Raw genomic sequence first — 20648 nt, 5'->3', positions numbered from 1 at the left:
ATGGCCAATCGTCGATTATCAATCTTTAAAAATCCTGACCTGCCGGTTCCAATTTTGACCTATACAGATTTTTATTGTCTGAAATGTCACAACATATAGCTGAGTTGGTAACAGTGGGGGAGGCTATTGTTAAATGCAAATGTGCAGACATGCCAAGACAAAAAAAAGATAAATAAAAAAAGAGAAGAGAAGCAAATGTCACAAAGTCTTATTGTGTAGGTTTGACTTTCAAGACGTTTCATGAAACAGGAAGAAAAATTAGAAATGGGCTGAGAGGATTGGCCAGAATTCAGCAGAGCTACTGAATTGGACAGAGAATAAGGAAACCTCAAGGTCTGATTTGTGGAAAAGTTGCAACGACTGGCGAAAATCGCAAGTCCACGCAAAATCTGCGAACGATGCGTGAATGCGCATTGATGGCTGCGATAGAATGTCTCAACTTTCAAGGGGGACTGCATTACGTTTTGATGCAGGCAAACATGTCAACTGCTTTTCACATTTTAATTTGTAAAATTATATTAAAGAACTCTTTACCTCCAACTTTACAAGTGAAAGAGTGAAATTCCCTCTAATCTGCGGATGTAGTGTGACAAAATGTGGAGAAGAAAAAGAGAATCAAGTTTGCAAATACAGGATATGGAACTGGTGAAGATGTTAAATTTGTGTGCTATAAAAACGTCACACAAAGCAAAAACATAAAGCTAAAAATTTGTAGTCATTCTGGGCAAAATCGCTGCCATCTTTGACCATCACTATGAGCATCCACAATGACAAGGAAACAATCCAGAGAAGTTATTTCAAGGCGATAAGTCATATGATTACCCCTCCCAGACAGTGTCCTCCAAGATAATATGACAGATATAATCAGAAAAAGCTAAATAAAACTACATTAAGGTTATGAATAGCTCTTGCTGACTGAGTTGCAGTGTGAATGTGAAGGATATGCTCGTCCAGCTTCATGGCACAGAGATCACTTCTCATGGATCTATAAATGCAACACAGTTGACTCTCATTAAAATTAGTAATCACATCAGAGTGGGTGCTGGTGCCGCTAAGCACCGTGTGTTTTTGAGAAAGAGAGATAGAGAGACATAGAGAGATAGAGAGACATAGATAGAGAGACAGACAGACAGAGAGAGAGAGATAACCCTTCTGTAACACTGGCTATTATTGCCGCTCGTCCCCTCCCGATATCAAAAGTCAGCCGGGAGGCAGAAACCCAGCTCCTCCAGAAGCAGTAAACCCAATCGGAACGATTTAAAGTGAAAGCGTATAGGATTTCCCGGTGGCGGTTATTCCCAGGGGTGTAGAGTTTCATTTGGCGTTTTGTTTTTTGAGCCTTTTGTTTACAGCTCCTGGAAGCCGAGCCTCCACCTAATCACATGTATGTACGACGGAAAGGTTTCCTCTGAGTCTTCCGATCGCCTAATGAAATCAAACACTCAGTTACTGACCGTCGTGATCAGTCCAGTCAGAGCAACACGAGGTCCAATTTCCCCCCAGATAAACAAGCTAATTGCCGTGTGTCTAGAGGCTGTGGAAAACTACTCATCCCTTCAACCTTAACAGATTTGTCACAACCGCAAACTTTTACTGGGACTTTAAGTGAGAAAAGATAAGGGCGTAGCTGTAACATGGAAGGAAAAAACAAACATGGTGTTCAAGTAGCGTTGCTGACAAGAATCTAAAGAGTGGTGCGCCTCAGATTTATTAATATATCGATACTTTCACTGAACAAACAGTCGAGAAAATAGTAAAACATCAATAGTTAAAAACAAAAATAGTTAAACATTATTTATTAGAATGTACAGTGACAACAATACGTCAAAATCTTTTACTGTTTATCACGATAAATTTTAAACAATACGATAAATACCGACCTCTAACCGGTGACCTTTGAAGCCAATTGGTTTCACTTGATTTTAAAGGAATCAGGATGAAGGAGGCAGAGATTTTTATGTGCAAGAAAAATGGAAGAAGTGAATACCACATTTCATTTTTATTTATCCTCACAATTATGCAGTATTTTGTCGGCACTGTAAATGTTCGGCAATTAAGCTTAAGTGGAACCATTCCTGGAAACAAAACAGCTGTTGTTGAGCAGCTTGAAGAAAAATGACGACACATAAATGATCACAGTGTTGACTTTATTTAGTTGTTATTTTATAACTTTCTTAGCTTCCTTATTTGGTTCCATTGACACCTAAGGGGAAAAAAAAAAACACCCGGTTGTTTTGGTAGCTGTGCTTTCTGCTCCGTTCAGCAGCTAATTACCCAGTTTGTCTCCCCGTCTGATTGTTCCTCTGCACAGAGTTCACAATGGGTCCAGCGCAGCTTTGTGAAAGACGGGCAAGACGCTCCGTCGAACCGAGCGAAAGCCACACAAACCCCCCTTTTATTTTTTTTTAAATCACGCGCCGTCATTTGAACTGACGGCGAGCCACGCCGCTTCAAACGATTAGCAAACGGATCAGTTAGAGCTGATGAATTAGACAAGACAAACAAAAGAGATGTTTAATGATGAATTACTCAGCAGCTGCAGTTAAAACAGATGAACTACAAGAAAGAAAGAGAGAAAGAAAGAAAAAAGACAGGCTTGAAAGTTAATGGACGTGGTGAGGAAGAGGGGGCTTCTTAATAAGTGAACAAATAACCACGGAGACTCGACTGGGCAGCAGGGTTTTCAATAGGCGAGAGAGGGAAAGTGTGTTTCTTTGTGTGTGTTCAGCATGCGCGAGCGTCCACATGTCTGGTGCGGTGCAACATGGAGGCCGCCACGGGAACGGGGCTTTAAAGTCAGGAGCTGTCCTAAGCAGACGAACCAGCGGGACGTACAGGAGTGCAAGGCAGTGCACATCAAAGCCGGCTCTCACAGCTCCTGTTTATGTTTCATTTTTTTCCTTTATCTGACGATCAGTTTGCTCCCCTCGTGCTCGCTCTCTCAATAATCAGAGGATTTTTTGACCTTATATAGATATCGCGGCAGCCCCACTCTCCAATAGGCATGCCTTAGCAGGATCCAGGGGGATTGGAGGATGCTCCCAGGAGTGTTGCCTGTCTATTCCCATAAGGGCGGATTTGGGAGAGAAGTGGGCATACGGTGCTAATAAAGAGAGGAGGAGGGGGCATCTTCAAAAGGCCGAGCGGAGAGAGGAATTTCTTCATTATGCTCCCATAACTTCATAAGCTCTGCTCTGTGTTACGCTCCAAGAAAGCCTGCTGGACGGTTTGTGGTTGGTTAGCGGTGGCTTTGTGTAGCATTCACACATTAACCCAACTGTGTGAACCATAACTTAAAAAACAACTTTACATCTCTCGCTCTTTCTGTTGACGAACACACGCTGCGTTATAATGAATCCCTTAAACTCGGGGTGTAGTGCCGACCGGCGGCCAGCGGCTGCGGATCGGTCTAGCCACACATTTCTGCGCCGATGGAGACGTGTCACAACACGGAAGGCATTCCTGGTTTCCTAAGCGGCGAAGATGTTGGGGATGGAACAGGAAGCTTTACAAACAACAACAGATTGACTCTTAAAAAATAATTTAGGAGGAAGAGTGACACTTCGTTTAAAAAGGTCTTTTGCAACTCAAACCGATGGCGAGCTTTGAATCGCCATTGCGTACCTCAAAGTATCTGCATGTTTCAGCAAGGCCAATTTAAGTCTTTTAAAGATCTTTTTAATGCTACCTTAAATTAAATTTAAGAGAAAAAAAATTTAAGGGATGGTTGTATCAAAAATAGCAAAAATAAAAAAATGTTTGGGGTCTTTGTGACTCTTGACAGCAGTTTTGTGTTTCTCACGCTGCATGTTGCTCTCTGCAGCCGCCTTAACACCCAAAGAGCTTAGCTTAAAAGTTTTTTTTTTGTTGTTGTTGCACAGAATGCAACAAACCAGCTTACAGAGGCTTCTGCAGCCTTGTATGGGAGGGCAACAGAAGTGAGTCAATGGCAAAAAGGAACATCCTCCAACCAGCGGACGATAAAATTGCTCTTACACATGGTAGATGCAAAAAAGCTGGCCAGCTAGCTAGCAAGGGTAAATTAGCGGTGACCTTTGCCTGACAAAAAAAATCAAAACAAGATTAACAAGTTCCACCATGACAAAATTTAAGACTGGTGATTAATGTGTCTAAGAACAACTTACGTGTTTGAATTTAGGACATTTAACGCGTTAGTTTTTGAAAACTTTTTAAGGGTGCCTGGTACCTTTGCATTTCCATTTCATCCCTTCCTCCTTCCACTCTGTAAACAAACCATTTCACATCCATTTCTGAAAATCAGTCACTGTCCAACTTTTGCTCTGCCAGGAGAGAGGGGTGTGAAAACAAAGACCTGTCCTCTCTCATCGATGTCAGAATATTCCACTTGTTTCATGGACCAGGAAACAAAACTCCAACAGAATCCATTCATCTTGTTTACAAGCCCTTTTCCCTAAAATGTTTCCCTGCTCTCCACCTGTGCAAGGACATGACCGGTCTTTACCGGCTCACCATCGTTACATATTAAATGTTTTCATATCCGACAGAGGGACATGTAAACCCACATAGGAAGGTAGTTGTATACAGTCTGTATGACATTTTCCTCACTAAAGCACACTCAGCTTCACGGCCTGGTGATCTTTTCTCTTCAGTTGAAAGGAACCGGGGGAGTTTGTGTTCAGGTGGAAAGAGCAACAGGAAGCCGTGGCCGAGGAAAGAGCAGGGGCAAAACTTAATACCCCGATCTGCTATGATGCAACCCAGTTTGTTCTCATTTTGCAGAGGTTGAATATAATCTGTGTTGACATGAACTGAACGCGGCCCGCCCGATGTTTCTGGGTAGACGAGCCAAAAGTCTACCAGGCCTCATGAAGATACGCTTTGCCTCTTGAGCAACCAAAGCATGTCTTCATAACCAAAGCATGTCTCATAGATGTTTGTTTTTTTGTCTAAAATATCTAAATTCATCCATCGTTTTCCTTCCACTTCACAGTTATGTGTTGGTCTGTCACATAAAATCCCAGCATCCATTTGGGAGTTTGTAAACGTCCTAAAGAGTGGGAAAATTCAAAAAGGCACGAATGCTTTGGCAAGGAACTGTTTGTTACTTGCACATTAACTACGTGTGTGTTTTATTATCTGGGTGCAACTCTGTTCACACACTGGAGAATATGAATACTGTCTTTAGCCAAACCTCATTAACGCCAAAGAAATGCAACAGTGGGATGACCTATCACCTTTACGTTTCATTCAACATGTTTCAGTAATCAATAGCAGCTTGCATTCCTTCTGAGTGGTACAACACTGCGTCTAATATCATCAATTAAAGCATTATAGTGGAAAAAACATGGAAACTCACACCCGGTGGAGACTTTTGACAACTTTCCCCCACCACACACACACATACGCACGCACACGCACACACACGCACGCACACACGCACGCACGCGCGCACGCCTGCACACACACCAGTTGAGAAGCAGTTGGGGCAAATCGCACACTGCAGTGATGTTTGGTTCACATCATAACACGGGCAGAATTCAATCCCTTTAACGTAAACTCAGATCGTTGCCAGAGCAACCCGAGCTTTGTCTTTTGAAGTGCTGCAGCACAATCTCCCTCCATTTGGAAAATGGTTCCATGATTACTTAAGCGCCGTGAGGTCACAGACTAAATGCATTCAGGATATTTTAACCAATTAGGGGCTATTTTCTGCACGCTCCTGTCCTTCAGCTGCTCTTGTCTTTCAAAAGCACCAAACAATTGCTGAAGAAAAGCAGCAAAAATAGTCACCAGGACCTGAGCTCTGCATGACAGGAGGTTGTTATGCAACCGGAGGCCGGGGTAAATCTCTAAACGACGCCCCGCGCTTCTTCAGAAGCCATCAGAAAAAAGCTGACAGCAGAGAACCGACACCTGAGCTAAAGAGACACTTTAAGCCAAGATATATATGTTTTTAAAGAGTCTCACAAATGTATCCATACCCAGTTCCATAATAATTCACATTGCATCACATCACAGCCACCAAAATTACAACTTTCTTTATTAGGATTTGATGCAAAATATCAACTTAACTTTTGAAGCTCATTTCACATTCGAATCCAGTATTTGAACCCACAGAGAGACAGACATTGACCTTAACAAAGTAGCTCTACTTTGTTAAGGTCAATGTCTGTAACCGACGATTAATCGATCAATCGATCAATCGAATAAAACCTTTTTTGGGCACATTCTGCAGATGTTTCACTTAGCCACTAAAATATTTGAAATACACTAAACAAATCATTCAATTCTTTTTTTTTTTTTTTAAGTAACAAAATAAACATTGCAATGCCTGAATTGCAATAACATTGCACAGAATTGAAACCAGGTGAAGCTAAAACTGCTACTTGAGGAGTTCTGGGTTGAACATAATTTACAGACAAACTTTTTTTTTTTTTTTTTTACTTTATTGCAAAATTTACATATTTTTTACACTATTTGACTTAATGTACTGCTCTGAGAGTGTTGCTCTTTTAGCAAATGACCTTTTTCATAGTCTGTATGCTCCAGCTAATGATGAATGGATTGCCAAATTAGTTTACGATTATTTCAATAACCAACTGGTCACAATTAATCTGATTAAACATTTCAGCAAAGGAGAGCTTTAATCAGAAAAAGAAGCCAAGAGAGTTGCTTCTTTTTCTGAGAAGAAACTGAAGAAATTCCTAACTAAGGTGGAAGATCAAGTCGAAGAAGGAATAATGCTAAAAGAAAACGATCAGAAGTTGCGTCTTTATTATCAGTACTCTGATGAGATGAGACCAAAGATGACCAATTTGAACCGAAAAGCAAAAAAAACCATGTGTTACAGAAAAAAAAGGACTAAGCAGAACATCCTCATTGTGAAACACGGTGCTGGTAGCATGATACATGGGAGTATTTTTCTGGAGCAGGAACATGAGAGTCGGTCAGAGTTGATGAGAAGCTGGATGATGGTAAATAAAGGTGAATAAACTGGTTGGAAGCTTCAGACTTGAGTGGAGATTCACCGTCCAGCAGGACGACGGCGCTGAACATAAACCCAGAGGTACAAAGTACTGTTGAAACACAGAGACGTTTCTGTTTCTAATGGGACAAAAATATAAAAAAAAATAGAAAAGATGCACTTTTGCAAAGCACTGGACATTTGTTTCTTGAACGTTAGGCAGCACACACCTCCACAGTTTCTGATCCAAATTCAAATAAACCACTGAAAAGGCAATCAGGGAAAAACTTAATACAGTACAATCAACATGTGCTCCCATTGGCCAGAAGTGCGTGGTCTGGCAGCCAATGGTGCTGCTCTGCATTGTTCCTGTGTGTCTGTGCGTGTGTGTGTGTGTGTGTGTGTGTGTGTGCGCGTGTGTTCGGCTCGCCTCGTCCGTGTGCGGTGGAGTCAGTGTGTGTTTGTGTGTGTGTGAGGGAGCAGAGCAGAGAGAACGGCGGGGCCGACCTCAATACCGAAGGCAGCCAAGCAAGAGGATTTCATTGTCTTCTCCTCTCCTCCTCGCTGCTCCTACCCATTTACAGACATAATCTGTTAAATAAACAGCGCTGACAGTGTGACACACACACACATGCACATCACGTGAGCACTTTCACTACTCAACCCAAATGACATCGCATTTAAAAAACCCCACTATAAATCAGCACATTTTTCTCATTTTATCTGACTGGGGTAGACTTTCATTTCTTTTTTTTTCTCTGTCTCAGTCTGCAGGAAATCATCGTTCTCCAGAGGCAGCATTAGTGTCCGTAATATTCCAGAGTGTGTGTAGCTACAGAATGACGAGCTGTCTCCCCCCAGGCTCAAATAGTGGGGCAGTAAAAATACAAACAAGGCAGCTTTAGCTCGCTCTGCCTGGTAACGCGCCCGCTCTGGAGATCTGGCAGCTCCGTTCCGACTTAGACATGAATCCCAGCCGGAGTTTCCTGCTCTCTCCTGAAATCTCCTGCAACTTGACTTCCAGGGAGCAACCTTACAGTCTAAACTAAACTCTTATGTTAGCAGCAAGAGGCAACCTGGGCACAATTACGCCCACTTTAATTTCATAATGAATGTTTTTTTGGAAGGATAGATGTAATTACGACTGACCTTCAACTCTGATGTGATTGCTAACGTCTGCTCAGGCTTTAAACACCGGAGTCTCAACTCAGCTAGAAGCTTCAAAGTTACACATCTGAGGTTATCTGTGGCGTGCTGCACAAACCTGAAGTCTCAATGGGATCTGTCCTACAATGTATTCAGTTTATCAATACAAATATTGCAACTGATGCATGGAGTTTCTGCTGAGCATACCAAACGTGACAGATTAGAAGATAATGTCTAGAGCAGGGGTAGGCAACTCCAGGCCTCGAGGGGCAGTGTCCTGCAACTTTTCAATGTGTCTCTACTTCAACACACCTGAGTCAAATAATGAGGTCGTTAGCAGGACTCTGGAGAACCTGACTGCACTTAGGAGGTGATTCAGCTGTTGGAGTCAAGTGTGTTGGACCAGAGAGATATCTAAGAGTTGCAGGACACCAGCCCTCGAGGACGAGGATTGCCCACCCCTGGTGTACAGGCATAAACAACTTGGGCAAACAATCGCAATACTCCTGTGCCACACTTCCAGCGCCTAGGTGTGATTAGGTAACGTAGTTGCAAGACGACAACATAGGCAACATTTTAACTGTTACGATTTTAAAACAGCAGTAAGCATCACAAGTGGGTTAGCACTGTTTGTATTAGTAGCAACAGTAACAGCAGTCTGTGTGGTTTCCTACACTTAGCGCATTTGATGGTGCTCTTAAACTACAGTGCTCTACAGTGGCCTGGCATGACAACTCGTTGACTCGAGGTGTCTCGGCGGCGCGGTCTAAACGTGGAACGTTTCCTCAATCAACATCTGAAATGCCGGCAGTTTCCTGGCAGCTGTCTTGAGTAAACGTAGCTTCATTTTGGTTGCCAGATGATTTAAAAAAAAACTTTTTTTAGTGTAACTCTACAAATAACTCTTCTTTCAGTCGGTAAAGTCTCTGCTGGAGTGCCGGAGTCCCAGAGTAAAGAATGATTTAAAACAGAAAAACTCTACCAAGCCCAAGAATAAAGATTCGTTTACATGTTGCAGAAGGCAAAATGTGCATATTTATAACATTGGGACTCCATTTGTGTGTGTGTGTGTAGGAGGGGGTTAAGGGTAAAAGGGTTGGGTTCTCCTTTCTCCACATGTTATAAAGACCCCAGACTCAGCAACTGCCATACAGCTATGCGTAGCCTCCAGCTTCTCCTCTCACGATGAGTTGGGGTTTTCTTTTATCTCATAAATGGATAAAATGGTTTGTTAGTGTGGTTTCATCTTCAAACCGCCCCTCTCTCCTCCCCTAAGCCATTTCTCTTGGCTTTACTAATTCCAGCCGTAAATTAAACTGTAATTCCTCGACTTCCGAGAGTCAAAACCTTGTCAGGGGTTCATTAATCCTGCTCCCCCCCAGAACCCCCACCGATGCCTCGGATCCTCGCGCCAAGCCAAGAGGGCGAGCACCAGAACAACCAGTAAGTGCTCGATAACCGGCAAACTCGTGCGTCTCTCCTGGACTCATCACCGCTGGCCTTCTTGTGTGGTCAGGAGAGCTGCAGCTGGAATGCGAGAGCGCTGAAAAGCCAACAATGCTTTTAGGGAGCACTGAAAAGCCTGCGTACAAGCCACTTTTGGAGCTCCACGAGTGCAGGCCGAGCTCCCCTTGAAGAGGAGAACGCTGTAAAACAAGTGATTTATAATTGGCACATGTTTCGCAGATCAAAGAGAGGCAGAAAAAAAAATTAGGCTGACTGCAAGGAGGGAAAGAAATGAAGGCAGAAACTGCCTTCATTTCTGTTTTCCTCACTAAGCATGAGAGACAATCCCCCGTCTGAGTGTGGGAATGATCCTGGGAAGTGACTGTGATTAGTTTGGCTCCAGTGGACGTGATGTATCAGAGCAGGGTGAACCTGACCCCCAACCCCACCGCCCGCCAGAACAAGGAAGATGTAGAAAGAGAGAGGAAGGGAAAGAGAGAGAGAGAGAGCGCGAACAAGCTCGGTAATTTGCTTCGCCGCAGCCCGACAGTGATTTCTAAGATGGTAATCACATCAACTTTGTAGCCGAAGCAGAGTGACATCACGGCGAGCTTATCCCGCCCTGGCAGGCCTCAGTGGAAATCCAGTGGCGGAGCAGAAGCCTGCGGGTCCACAGGACCTCTAATCACGCAGCAGAGGGCCGGGAGATGCAGAGTAACGCTCTAAGGAAGCTCAAGAGGCTCAGATTCGAACATCACTCCCGATACCCGTTCCCTGCCATTAAAAGCTAAACTCGAATCGGTGGGGGGATGAGCTTCAGAAAGCCTTTGGTGTTTTGGCGAACATGCTCGGTCTGAGCAGTCTGCACACACAGTTTGCCCGAGGAAATATTTTTATAGATTTGGAAGAAACTTGGATTTAAAAAGAGAGGAACTTGTGTGATTTATATCAACTAATAAGAGCAACTTCCTGTCATTGACTGATGGATTTTCTTCTCTGCAATGTCAAAACACAAAATGTTACCACGTAGTTTTGGTCTAGTTTTTACTAGACACTTGAAAAAAGACAACTAACTTACAACGTCTAAGATATACACGCTTATTTCACTTATAACAAGACATTCTTCCAATGTTTTAAGTGAAAAAAATCTGTCAGTGGAACTAGTACTTTTTAAAAAATCAATATTCAATAATTATGAACCTAAAAGAAGCTCCTATATCTTACTGAAAACTTACTTGTAAGTTATTTGCTCTAGAAACTACAAAACAATAATTGGAAGGATTTTTTTTTGTTTTGTTTTTGCAGGGTTTTAGCTGAGTCATGTCGGGTTTCATGCAGAAACTACTAATTGAAAGTGAATCCTAATAAAAAAGACTATTACCCAGACTGAAACGGGCCAGCGTCTGACTCGGCAGATATTTTAAACAAAAACGCGATTAAAGGCCAGCTTGAGTCGGTGACATCAGTCAACCACACACCAGATGTCAGTCGCACGCCGGCGTGGGCGGGGCTTGAGATTTGGATTGAATGCTAATGAGAAGAAATGAGGTTTTCCCCACATGCTTTGTCTCTGAATGGGTTGACAGTGAACTTTACAGGGGTAGAAGTATGCCACCTAACGCGGGATCCCCTTTAAAAAAAAACCCCCCAGCAGATTAGGGACGAGGAGTGTCCCAGATAAAAAGGATCTGTGTTGGTTATTTGCATAAACACAAACAACAAAACAGGGAAAAATTTAACTGCGGTGCTGCGATGTCACGTAAATAAGTTATCTCAATCAAAAATGGATTTCAGGTTAATTTTCCTCTTTGATATAATCTATGTTATACGACTGCAACGCATTTAAAAAAGTTTTCATCTGACAGACCAAAATAAAATAGGGTACTTTGGTGAAAAAAAGAAAAGAAAAGGAAAATAATGTTTTTCAATGAGTTTTAGAAACAGAAACTAACTGCCAGACATTTGTGTCCATCCCCCTTTTTTCTGACATCCTTAAATAAGATGTTACTTTTAAAAGACATATACTCAGATAACCGAGGGCGAGTTATGCTGCAACTTTGAAATTCTGACTTCACAGAGTCAGAAAAATCAACTGGAACGTGTCCCAAAGAATATTTTTCAGGGTTTCCCCGAGAGTATTATAAGCTTGGCGGACCACCAGGCTTTACTACACCCTAAGCATTGCTTATTTATTAATTTTTTCATGTCTGCCTTTTCTAAGTTGCTGTTTGAGTTTTGTTAATGTCTTCCAGTAACACATTTACAATGACCTAATCATATTTTCAAAATTTCTGTCAACCTGAAACATTTTTTAACTCAAAAACCTGATAGGTCGCTGGATGACTGTTCCAGTGCCTCTACCACAGGGCTTAGCAGGTTTTCGGGGGGAAACCCTGTTTTTAAATGCTGACCTCGAGATCCAATATGGCCGCTCCTCACATCAACAACAGTAAGTGTGGTGAAAACGTGTATCGTACAACACGCACTTGTAAGAGAACTTCTAAAATCAACTCTAAACTGAACAAATTTAAAGAGATGTTTGCGTGTGGAAGTTACAGCTTAAAACAAGATTTGTAAGAGGTACAGAACAATGGATACTTGGGCATCGCCATATTGGATTCTTACACTCCAATATGGTAAATCACACTGCTTTATGTGACTGTGTTATCAGAATGTAATCAGATTTTTTTTTTCATCACTTTTGTAATCACAATAGTATCCCAAAATATCGAGATAAAACTTTAAGTCCATATCGCCCACCCATTGCCTGAACTACAATAATGTGACTTAAATCAACACGTTCACGTTAGATTGGCCTAGTCAAAGTCTAGACCTAAAACCCACTGTGAATTTATTTGTGTTAAGACTGATAGCTGTTCAGAGACATCTGCCATCCAATCTGACTGGGCTTGAGCTGATTTGCAAAAGAAAATGGACAAAACGTCTCCCTGAACAAATATAAAGATGCTCATGTGGAACTGGTGATTTCTGCTGAAACGTTACAAACAGACTCGTAGAATCTGGCTCCAACGCAATCATACGCCCACAGGGTGGATGGAAACTGCAAACAATGTAGAAAACGTCAGGCGACTTTCAAACAGAATGAGGAATACCAGAGAGACTAGGGAGCTTGTATACACGCTCCCTAGTCCTAGTGGGATCCCACTCAAATGACATGGAAGCGACAGGCGGGTCATTGTGATGTTTACCTTGGTTAACCCCTGCCACAATCCCGGATCTAATCTACACACGCCTGCGTGTGTGTGTGTGGTGTGTGTTTGTATGGCGAACCTCAAGTGCATTTAAGATCACGGGGTAATCATGGTGTAACTGGGACCCCCCCCTATAGGTCCTCCGCAGTTTGTTTGTGGAAGGAAATGAAGTCTCAGTGGATTGGGGTTTCCAAGGCTTGTCACTCTCCGTGGCGTAAAGGCAGCTTATCTGTGGTGCGATATCTGACGAGGAGCATGAGCAGAGTGACTGAATCACACCTCCAGTTTCCTGTAGCTGTGAGTCCGCAGAAAGCAAAAATCCAAATGGGAGGGAGTCCTCCATCGCCCCTGTTCCCCCTCACCCTGCAGTTTGAAAATCAAGTGTTTTTTTAAAGTTTTTTTTAGAATGATGGCAATGGCTGATGAACCATATGTTTTAGGCATTCAAGAACCACTTTGCAGAGATAGAACAAGGAATCTCAATAAGCAAAATCCCCATAGAAAACATTAGGGATATAAAGCAATCATTAGAGTTCTTAGATGGGATTTCTTTTTATGAAAAATCAATTTTTTTTAGCTTTACATCATGTTATAAGGGTTTTCCCTTATAACAGCATACCTGGATTGTTGCTTTGATTCTTTCATGGCTGGTTGAGGAATACTTTAATCTCCTGTGGCAACCATCCAGCTGTGCAAAATGCCTGGGTGGACCTAGCACAAGTTACCAAGCTTCCACCTCACAGAGCAGCCCATCCAGGCTCCTTCAGACTAGCCAGCAACAATCAGCAAACACCTGGTGGAACTATGCATCTGCTGAGCTCATTATAGGAGCTACTGCTCAGTTTTAACGTTGGTAAAAATCTTGCTAAAGGGTTAATAGCCATGTTGTGATGACTTCCTGTAGGCAGCGTTTCAGAAATAGCAGGAGCTTCTTAAAGAGACAGATTCACAATTTCAAAGTGCAAAACTACAAAGTCAAATTTCTTTTAAGTCACCCATGATGACACATGATGTATATAGCATTTTTATAACAACTGAAGGTAACATAGTTACTTGATTTTGCTATAATGTGCCACTATATGCCTGGGAAATACATAATACTGCCCCCTTAAAAGTTTACAACATGCAGATACTTGATCCATCCTCACATTTTAAAAGCTACATGTGAGCTCTCACTATCTGACGAGGAAACTGACCTTTTGAAACCTTGTCATAAATTTTCCAATTGCTCCAGAGAGCGTCTGAAAAGGCCCTTTGTCTCGGCGATCGGGCCCATCCCACAAACATCCTCCTATGACCATTTGAGCAACATGATATTGCAGCACCAACAACCCACTCACTCATTAAACCCATGAAACACCCAGAGTAACGCAACAGTAACACATGTGTAAATCACTTTGTTTGTGCTTTTTAATGGCTACTAATTTACAAGTGTTAGTCAACAAATGGAACCGGCTGAATAAATCACGCTACAGCTACAAAACACTTCAATGTGTATTTGGGGGGTTTTATTAAACAGCTACGGCCAATACAATCGAGCAGTAAGCTCATTACTGGTGAGAAACTGGAAGTGAAAACAGAAAATTATCTTCAGATGAGCAAGGCTGACTAGATTTGATTTTGAGCAATTACTGAGAAAAAATATTTGCTTTTGTGGTAAAAATCAGACATTCACAGAGAAACTGACAGAGAAGCGAAAGTGGAGGATTTTTAGTTTAGTTGCCTCCGTTTAGCTGGTTGGAAATGTAAAGATCAGACTGTTTTCTGATCCAGGAACTCATACAATGTGAGTTCTATGTGTAACAGAGATCTGCCTTTTGTTTTTAGTCAGTGACTTCCACTAAACTATAAATGATAAAGACTAGAAAAACATCTTCAGCTTCAAAAGTTTTACCAAAGGGTCAAGATTTTACAAAAATAGGACGTTGGAAATTGGCTACAAAAATCTGATCGGTGCCACATTTCTAACAAGTGAGCTTGCTGTCATGGAAACCATACCAGATCAGGGCTTCACACACTACATTCAAACCGACAAACGCCGCACAGGAAGTAAAAGTACTGGACATTAAGATGTGTAAAACAACAACAACAACAAAAAACATGTTGAGACTGAAATATTTGTTCAAATCACACCACAGATCTTTTTAATTTATGCTTGGTAACTGTTTACATTAAAACCTGTGCTCCTTCGACTGCAAACAAGCGTTAAATCTCTCCGGAACGCGTCAAACCGGCTCTGGTTTCCTGAGCGACACAGATCTGGTCGGAGCGGAAGGTGATTTTTTTTATGAGGTAAACAATCTTGATGTATCACCCAGGCACCAAACAAGTTCAAGGCCGATGAGCGAGAGTGGTAATACACAGCAGTGAAGCCATTCAGGTTCAAACAATAAACACCCGCTTTCCCGTGAAACAGCACAACAGACAGGAAGAAAACAGATTGCTCGCCTGACACCCCATCTCAACGCACTCAAACAGACAGATGGCGTTGTCGACGCCGCTCCTTATTCCTCCGTCAACATGCATCTCTGCTTCTGCTTCTCCCTACGATCCACTCCGACGCCAACGCCTCTCGTTCCTCAAGCTGCTGAGGGACGGAGACACCTGGTTGAAATCAAACTGTATTGAAATGCCAGCAAAGTGTGTATATTTTCACAGAGGGGGAAGCCGCAGCGGCATGACCCCGGGTCAATTCCATCAGCACCCCGCAACAAAGGCCTGCGTTGAACGTACACACTTCACAGATGGAGAGCGAGGGGCGCAGCTGCCCCAGCGCCTTTCAAAGGAGAACCTCGCTGTAGTTCTTCGCTTATTGGCATGACCGGACGAGTATTACATCACCGGGAAGGCATGCGCTCCTGCGTGCTGCTGTTACGACTGCAGAAATGACACTTATGGGGAAGGAGCGTTGCATCTCCGGGCTGTGACATAATGGGAGCGCTGAACGCGTGGTGACTGAGGGGATGAACAGCAGACTCGACCCCTTTAATTACGTCTGTAAAGGTGACGTCTCCATAGGCTGAAGTCAGGTTAGAGTCGTTCTAACTGTACAGGAGGAGACCTGAGTCAGTGTGTGTGGCGCCACATCACATGATCGGAGGGCAATAAACGTCGCAGTCAAGCAATTGTCAAGTATTTTGAAAATATTGGTCTAGACTAGACCGATTGTCACGATGATTAATTTTGCTGGACTATAAATTGTCACAGAAGTTATTCCTATAAACGATGTATTGCTGTTTTGAGGCTATTTTCAATTAATATAATGATAATGGCATTTAGTGCATTCTCATGGATCAATAAACTTATATTCTAATGAACATTTGACACTGGAACTGGAAGACATTAAATATCCAAAATAAACAACAGAAACAACAAATAAAATGAGCTATGGAGTCTCTGTAAAACAAAACTGTCCTTCAAAAAATTAGATAGTTGAGACCAAAGCATCAGACTCAAGACTTCTGTCATCCAGGTTTTGGTAGAAAGAAGAAAAAAATGGTAAGATATGCTATTGGAAATATATGCTATTAATTGATCATGCGATTCATTTATTGCTTATGTTGACAGGCCTAGTCTAGACCACATTACACAGTGAAAACTTATCAGTTGTCACAGTTTACATCCGGCTCTGAGGACATAATCAAAAATAAGTAACAATTGCAATTAGTGACTCACACTCTTGCAGTGGTGTAGTAAAGTGTCGCAACAATGCAGATGAAAGCAAACCCGGTGATCTGGATTCAAAATTCTCCTGACAGATTCCTTAGAATGGCTTATCCCCTCCCACGTTTGTGCACATAAATTAAGAGGCGTTCCGCGGATCGGGGGAGGTTTACACAGAGAGGTAAATCACTCTGGGATAACCTTCTTCTCGAAACCTTCCCAACATCTCGGATTTCTTAAGGATCGTCGAGGCAGAGGTCACGAAAGCTAAGGGAGGAGGGGGACAAGTCAAGTGATTATTGTGCAAGAAGTCAGAATTGGACACAATGCCAATGTAGACACTGATCTGGCCCTGAGCGATGATACTACAAAACAGATGAAGAGACAGATATTCACATGTTGTTTTTCCCCAGCAGAGATAAATAATCTTAAACAGTATGAAGTCAGCGCCTCGGCGATGCTAAATGAGACGAATGACAGAACCTGCCTCAGCCTGTTGAAGCTAATGCTCAGTGGCTAATAAACACCTTCTAAATACACCCTGGATCCAGCAGTCTTTTAACCAGGAGCTGAATACAAGGTTGAGTCCTGTGTGTATGAATGGACAGGAGACTCCAACCCTAATCCTTGAGATCTACTGACTTACAGGTCATAGAGTCAATCCTGCTTCAACACACCTGAACCAAATGGATTATTAGCAGGCCTTTGCCAAACTTGATGGTACGATTCAATTATATGATTTGAGACAGTAGATCTTGAAGACTAGTGCTGGACACACCTGAGCAATCAGTGTTAGAAATGCACTGATTGCAGTTTTCTGGCAAATCACCGATCTACAAAAACATTCTGTTGGACCGCCATCGCGCCTCAACCATCAGGCTTAGCAGGTTTTCTGGGGGAAACCCTGGTGGTTTAGGTGGCCTGTCATTTCCTTGTAAATTTGTACGAAGATGGACTAAACGGTGAGATGATAAAAGCAAGAGATGATATGGTTTTATAGACTACTGCCACTGTAAACGTCTTAACAAATTTCTCCCTGTCCTGTTTGGTGTGACGCTTGGTCTTCATGAGACCGTTATTTCACTGATATCCTCTAATAAACCTCCGAGGCCTGTAAAAAAAAGCTAGAAAAAAGGTAAAAAAAAAAAAAGTACACCAAGGAGATTTCCCCCCAAAACTAATGACTACCAAACAAGATTGAGTTACATTACTGCATCAATAAAAGTCCTTAAAAGTCGGCACGCTGATAAAAGATCCATGAAATTCCTTTCTTCTGTTACCACTATCTTCTAGATCTGCTCTTTTTTGCCTGCTAACCACACTCTGAACCAGGGTACAACATCTCCGTCTGGCTGCTCTGCAGGATGAGAACGCAGATCGGCCTCTGGCTCATGACCAATATCAACAAAAAACAAGAAACACTAAATTGGGCATGGCGAAGAGAAGGAAAGAGTAGAAGCAAAGGTTGATGCAAGGCTGAAAATGAAGAGGTAAAAACAGGCAAAGCATTTTTTTCTCTCTTTTGGACCTCCACTTTCCTGCTCAGGCTTCTGTAAATGATTACCATTCTCTTGAAAGCCACCATAAAAGATCAAAACAAAAGAAAGCAACATGAGAAACATGGAAACAACCGACCAAATCGTCCAACTGAGTTTTCTCAGAGTGAGACGTTGCTTGCTCTCTGTGACTTTGTGCCTTCATATTTCCTTGATGATAATAGAAAAAAAACAACAACAAAAAAACAAAGATCACAGCACCGGGCCCCTCCCCGTGTCCCGCAGTCCTCAGACCGCGTTTAAACTAAGAGATCAGACATCCGTAATCTCTCATTGTCCCGTCCCCGGGTTTGATGACAGGGCCATATCTATAGTGGCCCACTTTAACAAGCCGGGGGCCATCTGCAGAGTCACAGATGGCCCCCTGCGCCGGGTCGCATCTTACAGGTTCCCACATTCAGACGGAGGGTTAACCTGATGGGAGCTGGTGAGCTGAAAAAGAAAACCACACACGGAGCGAGGGCAGAAAAAAAAACAAACACAGAAAGCTGTTGTTGCTTCTGCTAAGATGTTGTAATCTGCCCGGGTATGCAGCTGGGTATTTATTGTGATTTTAAGCTCTGAAAAACACTCCAGCAAAATTTTTTTTTCACAGCATATCTCCTTGTTCACCCCTAGCTCTCTGTCTGCAGCATGGATCTCCTGAGAGCTGCAGCATATGCTCCCAATTACAAAGTGTTATTCCATCAGAACCGAGCCGTCTTTGATCCACCTTGTCTGCTCCCGGTTTCCGCTGCAACCTCTGACAACGAGCAACTCCTCAAACCTGACATTCCACTGGATGGGTGATTCAACTCGATTCTGACTCGATTCTGGGTCACGATTTGAGTCATAAATTATTTTCATTTTGGAAACCAATTGTTTTCTATTTAAACAGCCTAGAGATTCTGTTGAAATGATGTGACTGACTAGAGGAAAAGATCATGTAAACAAATATAACATTTATTTAGGGAGGCAGTGTTGTGTATTTTCCAGGCACATAGTGTAATTTTATAGCACAATCAAGTATCTATGTTACCGACCGTATTTTCCGCACTATAAGGCGTACCTTCAATGAATGGCCTATTTTAAAACTTTTTTCATATATAAGGCACACAGAATAGACGCTTCAGTTTGGGTTGCCAATGTGTTCCGTACTCTATTATTACACATCCACATTTGTAAAGAAGTAGTCCCCGAGTACTTTATATAGTAGGCTGCCCCAGTCACTGTTTCACTCACGGTGTTGGTGTTGTGATATTGTGATATTGTGCCCAACTGCTTTCTGGGTAACACAGACCAACCGACACGCCGCCGCCGCAGTCTGTCTCTCTTCCCCCGCCCCTCCCCCCTGGCTTTAAATGTATTATCAAACTTTATTAACAAACCAGCGTTCTGACAACTATCCCAGCATGCACCGCACACTTCTTCTTCTACGGGGGAAAATGAAGTCGGCGGCTGCTTACCGTAGTTGCTAGATGTGTTGTGGCTCAATATTGGTTCATATATAAGGCACACCGGATTATAAGGCGCACTGTCGGCTTTTGAGGAAATTGAAGGTTTTTAGGTGCGCCTTATAGTGCGGAAAATATGGTAATTTAGTTTTAAACATGTTAGCTGCTTGGGTTAGCTGCTTGGTTCTTTAAGAATTATTCAAAATATAATTTTACCTAAAATTAAACAGAATTCATTCAACCATATTGTATTAACCTCTGACTGAAAATAAAATACAGACTGTCTTAACCAAAGTGCATTTATATTAAATCTTCAACAATCACGCTCTCCTCATGTTCATGCTAGCTCATTCCATTCAGACAGAAGGAGCTGGCTAGCTATGCTATACGGTGACCATGTTGGCACATAATGCAATATACATTAAGTAGGAGCGGCAAAGAAGTACAACTGAAATGCATTCTGAAATTGATTTTTGACCCTTTAGATCTATTCAGTGATCAGAACCAGGAATTACGACTATTCTTCACCTCTTCAGCCCACCCTGAGCAAGCTAACAATGGCTGGCTCATCATGGGCCAAACGACACAACAGCTTTACGATGGGAATCGAACGGAAATGATTTAAACGAGGCGTTTCCGCCAGGGGCCGGTGCCACAGTGGCGCTCAGTCTGAGGGAAAGAGTGGCAGGGTCTATAAAACAGACACGGGGGCCAGCCACACTTTGAGGACACAATGTAGTGAAAGAATTCAAACCACTAGTCATGAATGCGTCCTCCCCGAGTGGCTGTAGCTGGGAAATTACTCCCCTCACACAAAGCGCTGCCAAGGTAACAGCGCGGACATTAAAGTGAATGGAGAGACCTCCCATTGATGAATGAGCGCCGCCACAGAGGACTCTGTTAGTAATGAGCTGCTGGGTGATGAAGGTACCAGACTTCGGCCCAGCAGGAGAGCCGTGACACTGGGGCTGGTGTTAAGGTGGAGGAGAGAGACTCCCAGCTCTAATGGACAGGTGCCCACCCCCACCCCACTCTGGAACGGTAAAGGGGCCCCCGAAAGAAACTCAGCAGCCAGCCAGTCAGCCAGCTGGTGTGCAGGCCAGACCTTTACCTCTAATGTCGGGCTGCTTAAGGCAGCCAGTCATTCAGAACCCGCTTTTCATTTCATCTGCCTTTATAGTCTGTATCATAATGCAGGCATGTTTCTGTTTACTTTCTCTTCAGGGCTCACCTGCTTCCGTAACGT

General features: G+C 42.8%; 1 protein-coding gene across 3 annotated transcripts in view; it reads right to left on the bottom strand.

Annotated features, from left to right (window-relative positions):
* The window catches only part of nhsa (Nance-Horan syndrome a (congenital cataracts and dental anomalies)), a 68261-nt gene that overhangs the window by 34327 nt on the left and 13286 nt on the right, over window positions 1-20648 (bottom strand). The window lies entirely within an intron of this gene.

This window comes from Poecilia reticulata, chromosome 4 (assembly GCF_904066995.2).
Source record: "Poecilia reticulata chromosome 4, P_reticulata-male-v2, whole genome shotgun sequence".
Lineage (NCBI taxonomy): Eukaryota > Metazoa > Chordata > Actinopteri > Cyprinodontiformes > Poeciliidae > Poecilia > Poecilia reticulata.
This window is presented reverse-complemented; position numbering and strand designations above follow the sequence as displayed.